Source organism: Phytophthora infestans, genomic scaffold (genome assembly GCF_000142945.1).
Source record: "Phytophthora infestans T30-4 supercont1.5 genomic scaffold, whole genome shotgun sequence".
NCBI lineage: Eukaryota > Oomycota > Peronosporomycetes > Peronosporales > Peronosporaceae > Phytophthora > Phytophthora infestans.
Window position 1 is genome coordinate 1,259,736 of NW_003303754.1, and position 6,220 is coordinate 1,265,955.

A 6,220-nucleotide genomic window follows, 5' to 3' on the forward strand; every position below is an offset into this window, starting at 1 on the left:
AAGCTACGGACCTTCCTCGTGGTGGACCAAGGCACGTCAAGATGACGCGAGAGGCCAAGGAATGCCACGAGAGATATCTCGATGACGACTGCACGTACACGCTGAACCAAATGCGTACCATGCTCTTTCTTGACTGCAACGTGAAGGTGCACACATCGACGATCAGTCGCCATTTGCTGAACTTGCTTTACACGTGAAGCAAGTTCGCATCGAGCCGACAGCATGCAACAGTGACGTGAATAAGGAGAAGCGTCGCGTGTTTGCAGAGAAACTGAAGGCGCACCAAAGTGACGGTAACTGTATTGGTTATTACGATGAGACTAACTATAACGTGTACCCGAAGCGACAACGAGGGCGCGCGCAGCGTGGACAGCGAGCTGTCGTAAAACTTCCTCCTTCAAGAGGAGCGAATCTGCAAATTCAATGTGCGGTGTCGTCAGCTATCGGGCTGGTGACCTACCGGCTTCAGCGCGGAAGCATACACATGGACAAGAACGCGGCCTTCGTAGAGGACATCTACGAAGCCGTTAAGGCTTCCGACGTGCTCCAGACCGGCTTCCAGAACAAGAAGATCGTGATAGTGCTGGACAACGCTCCTGCCCACCGCCAGACGGAGCGCCATGAAGCACCCGGACATGAAGCTGTTGCGATTGGGACCCTATTCCCCAATGTGCAATCCTATTGAAGGATGTTTCAGTGCGCTGAAGGCGCACATTAAAAACTATCTCGCGGTTTACCGCGAAGCGATTTGTGACCGCTCGCGAGAGCCTGATCACAACGGAGAAGTGTTGTCGCTTGCTGAGCGCCAAATGCGCATCCTGGAGCGCGCTGCGGAGAGCAACAAAAAGTTCATCACGCCGGCGTTGGTGGCGAACATGGAGCTGCACTGTCGCGACTCGGTGAATCGTGCTGCGGACGGTAACGAGATGGTGTACGGAATGTAATGTTTACGACATTGATTGCGGGATTTCCGACTTTGAATGCAGAATTGAAGTTGCTAAATCAATATTAGTAAAACTTTGACAAAAAGAAATTTGTGACTCTCGAGTTTGATTGCAGATTACTACGATGTTGGACGCACAAAGGTGTAGTGTATACTGATTAATGCAACGCTTCCTGTAGATATCTGAATTGTTGACGTGAACTTTCATTTATTTATACTTCAGCAAAATAATCATGGTAGTGGTACGAGTGGTACTGTACATGTAGGTACAGCCCTAAAGGGATTAATTCGAGATCATGTGCAGACACCAATAGTAGGTATCGATTCGACTCAAAACTTCGTCTTATTTTTCTACCAATTTTATTAAACTTCACAGGTTTTACTCCGCTGTAAAGGTTTAGCATGGGGTATAAACTGAGAGAAACTTGGTGTACGAAACAAAAACTATAGCTCCTCGACGTAAATGCTAGTGCGGTATTTTTTTTAGAATTTTTACCTTTTTCAGTTTTTCTTACACGGCTTAGTTTTGTGCAAGAATATCACTGTTAGTGGTCGACATTAATAGCTATAAAGAGGTATGTAAACAAGGCTGTCGAGGCCGTTGAGGTGTGTCGAGCGGCAGAAGGGTAGGATCTGAAGACTGGAAGTCCAATGAGAGCGCCGCCAGGCAGCACAGCATCATCCGTCTCCCTTTCGCCCTTGCTCGGTTGAAGTTGCAGTGGTTTCAACGCCTTGCCGCTGCCACTTGATGCAGCATCGAGACGCTGAGCAGGGACCCCGATAAATATATTTATTGCCAATTACTGTTTATTGTTTCTCTCAATACTTTACTTATGAAAAAGGCTTCAGCAAAATATGTATTTACGAAGTTGGTGACCCACGACCCAAAACTTAATCTCCCGGACAACAACAACCAACAGTTTGTGGTTGGTTTGGAGCCCCTCGACTTCTCCGAAGCGCATATTCTAGCTCGTTCTGCAACTTCCCGAGAGCACCCCAACAAAACCTACTCTCTTCTTTCACCACCGTGGACGCTTGCATTTAAGCGGCTTCACCCAGGCTAGGTAGTTTATTTCACTAAAAATCTACGTTTGCAATGTCCCCGCTCGTATTATCTATTTGCTGAGCTCTTAGGTTGCCGCGCGTTATGTATTTCTCGATGTCCTTTGAAATTGATATAAATTATATTTTCGGGTTCGTATGTGTGCGGACAGCGTGTCGAGCTCCGCTGGCCTACTGTTATCTTTGAGGTTGAACTTGCCTGTGCCCAGTCGCATTATACGGAAGACAAACATTACCTATATGGTCGTTAGATGTATACTGTGTGTATAACGAGGGGGCTGTCATCCGCGAGGTTTCCTCCTCAATCCCAATTATTCTCTGTGGGAACCGGAGTGTTATTCTTTGTCGTTTAAGCTATTGGCTCGTGTGCATTCACTCGCACTGAATTAACAATAGGTTATGAGCCCAATTGCGTTAGGAGCCTGTCGTGAGTGCCATGAGTGGTGAGGGCAAGAGCAGCACATCACCAACGGCCCTGTCTCCGGGAAGTACTGGTGTGGGAATCTCGACAGCTACGACGACTACTTCGCAGCAAGTCACGACCCCTGGAATGGCTACTACGCTGTCATCGCACGCTACGCAAACTAACAGCAAGACTGGAGTCTCTGTTGGTGGGACCGGTGTAGGCCATAATTCCGGTGGTGTAGTGAGGGTTGGCGAGGGATGGAAATCGAGTGTGGGATTTGCTTCAACAAGTGGATTTAGCAGGAGTAGCTTTGCTAGTGAGATAGCTTCCTCACTCGGCAGTAACCTCGGTGCTGCTGGATATTTTGGTGGCTCTGCATCTGGAGGAATGCACCCATTTGATGGGACCGAAGCTACAAACTCGGGTGTGCCTCGAGCTGGTGCTGTGTCGGTGTTGAAGCTGGGTATCTCGCACAAGCCTCCAACCATGAAAGGGGGTTTCGATTTGTATGCTGTCCAGCTGCGTGCGTTTCTGACAAGGTTGGATTGCTGGTCGGTAGTGGACGGCTCGTATCGAAATCACCTTCAAACGATGAATAATATAGCTGCAAAGGACAATGCTGCTCGTGAAGCCACCTTGTACGGCGTACCTGCTGCTGACGCCGAGATGATTTGTCAGGAGGTGACGGCGGAGGCGATGTGGAATCGGCTCGTGGACAGACAGACTAAAAGAGAATACTCAAACTACATCTTTGCTCGTGATGAGTTTGTGTCAAATCGTTTCACATATAGAGCAATGGCTAAGGCAAATGGAAACTTTGCGTCGCCGGCTTCATCATTTTCGCAAGAGCATTTCAGATGAAGATTATGCAGAGACGTTACTCGGTCATGTATCCTGTACTCACCGAGAGGTAGTGCGTCAATTTTCAAAGCATTATGTGGTTCGTGATGGAATGACTGTACGTCCTGTTCCTACTTCGGCTCAAGTGATCAATGCGTTGATGGCTGAGCCGGCGCTTGACGAACGAGTGGCGCATGAGGAAGAGATGAAGCCTGCCCATATTTGTTCGTGTGGAAAGCAACCTCAGAGTGAATCTCAGAAGCCCAAGCCTCAACAGAATCAAGACAAGGGTAAACAGCAGAAAAGCAAAGGTCGCTATAAGGTCAAGCCAAAACAAGGAGGTCAACCACAGGGAAAGAAGGTAGAAACTCGCACTTGTCATAAGTGTGGAAAAGTTGGTCATTTGAGGGCAACTTGTCCAAATCGGAATGACAGTGAGGAGGACAAGCCTGCAACTTCGGAGTTCAAGAAGTGGCAAGGAAATAATTAGCGGGGTAATGTTAATGACAAGCGTGGGCGCAAAGGCGCGAGTGCTTTGTGCTGGCATGTGCGGGGAGTGCCTGCTGCTTCTACCTCAATTACCAAGACTTCTACTGGTGTTGAAATGGAGTGGGTGCTCGATTCGGCCAGCGACGTGCATGTCTGTAAAGAGTGTTCGCTTTAGCACAATGTGCGGGTGGATAACGTGCACTTCTTCCAAGGGTATGATGGGAAGGCTAATGAAAATGAGCAAGTTGGTGATGTAACTTTGCGGGTGAAAAATAATAAGTCCCCACACGCAGAGTTAATGTTGCCATTCAAAAGTGTCTTGTTCTCGCAATCTGCCCCGGACAACTTGTTGAGTATGGATTTGTTGGAATTAGACGGATGGACAGTGAAGTTTGGTCGGATCAATTCTCAGTCGGTGTGCTGGCTACGCAAATACTACAATGAACTATTTCTAGTGAAGAGCAACCGCCGTTATCGTCTGAAAGCAACTGCTGTTGTCACCTACAGTGTTCCGTCGATACAGACTGGTGAATTGAGTTCTCAAAGTAAGTTGAAACAGATTGTGTCGCCCAAGAAGACCAGCGCTGCGTCGCTTGAAAGATGGCATTTGCGTTATGCTCATCTGAACTTTGTAACTTTGCAACAAATGGCTTCGCAGAGGAGTTGCTGGTGGCATGGACGATGGATTATACGAGGATACGAGCTCGCCATGCTGGACGTGTAAGGCAACAAAGCTGACTAGGATGTAATATAAGAAGACAGTAACTTGTCGTGCAACCCGATCGTACCAGAAATTAATGAGTGATATATGTTACGTCGGGGTTGTGACGTACGATGGTTACGAACACTTACAGTTTGTTCAGGATGAAGCGAGCAGATACTTGTGGTGATTTCATGATGCGCCGCAAGCAAGATGCAACTCAGATAGTCATGGCTCCTCTCAAGTGGCTCAGAGCTCAAGGACATCGTATTGAAGTGTTCTGCTCCGATCAAGGGCGTGAACTATTGAATGGGAAGATGATGGCGTTTCTTGAGGCAATTGGTATTGAGTTTATCTGGACCAGCGCATATAGTCCGGAAAAAAGCGGACTAGTCGAGAAAATGAACGGAATTGTAATGGCTCGAGCTCGATGTTTGTTATCCGCAGAAAACTTATCGAGTACACTGTGGGGTGAAGCATTCCAGTTTGGTGCGGATGTGATTAACATCAGTGCAAGCAGTGCACTTGAGGGTGAGACGCCTTATTTTCGTCGCTTTGGGTCTAGACCCGACGTGTCTACGCTGCGTACGTGGGGCTGCGTCGTATTTGTATTCACACTAAAGGTGTTGCGTACAAATAAACTGGAGAATCCTGGAAAGCCAGGTCTTTTCATGGGCTATGCCAAACACTCCGAAAGCTACCGAGTTTTGAATTTGGTGAATGGGAATATAAATGAAGCTCGCTCGGTTGAATTTCAGGAAGACTGGACAGTGGAGCGTAGTTACGTGGAGCATCTACTGTCTAATCGCTTCAGAAAAGGGCAGTATGTTCTCCCAACGACTATTCCTTACGTTCGTTTGCCGGTGTTATATCCCGTCACGCAAGGAAGCCAGCGCAGTTCTAACGATCCCGATGACCGTCCTACCAAGCGTTTTCACTGTAATGATCGTGCTGTATGTGATCTACCTTTTGAAGTGGGTGGGGAACCTGCTGCAGCATCTGCAGATGCGTCTGGAAAGGATCTGTTGAGCAAAGATGGGGTTCCGGTGAGCAGTGCCGAGGCGCAGGCTCAGCCGACACCTGCGGGTGTGCCACTATCTGGAGGTAACGCTCCTGCGTTTGAGACGTCTTGTGCAAGACGGTAGCGGGCGCGGTATTGTAGACTTGCCTAACAACGGTCAAAGCGGTACCGTGGAAACTCTGTCGTATTGCGAAGGATCACCTTCAGTGGGAGATACAAATGGTGGAGAAATTACAGCTGATAATAATACCGAGAGTATGGATACGCACGAGAACGAGGAAGACACCATTGCGTTTGGTGATCCAGCGGGTTTGATGGATTGCATTGTTTCTTCTGATGAATTAGGAGATAGTGGGAGCGACGATGAAGACTATGATGTCGAAGCCGATGGGTGGAGCGGAGCCGCTTCTCGAGCTGCAACATCGTTTCGACGATCGACACGTGTGAGACGACCAAATATACGTCTTCAAGACTATGATGTGGAGACTCCTGCTAGTCTGGTGATTCAAGCAGTCAGCTATCTCCTGGAGCCGCAAACAGTCGATGAAGCTTTGCACTCACCTGATGCTGACAAATGGGTAGAAGCCCTTCACAAAGAGTTTGGAGATCTCATGAGGAGCCATACCTGGATACTTGTTGAGCGCCCAAGAGGGAAAAAGATCTTCACGATCAAGTGGGTGTTTGTCCGGAAACGCAACCGGAGAGGAGAAGTCATCCGGCACCGTGCTCGTATCACCATTAAGGGCTGCCAACAAGAGT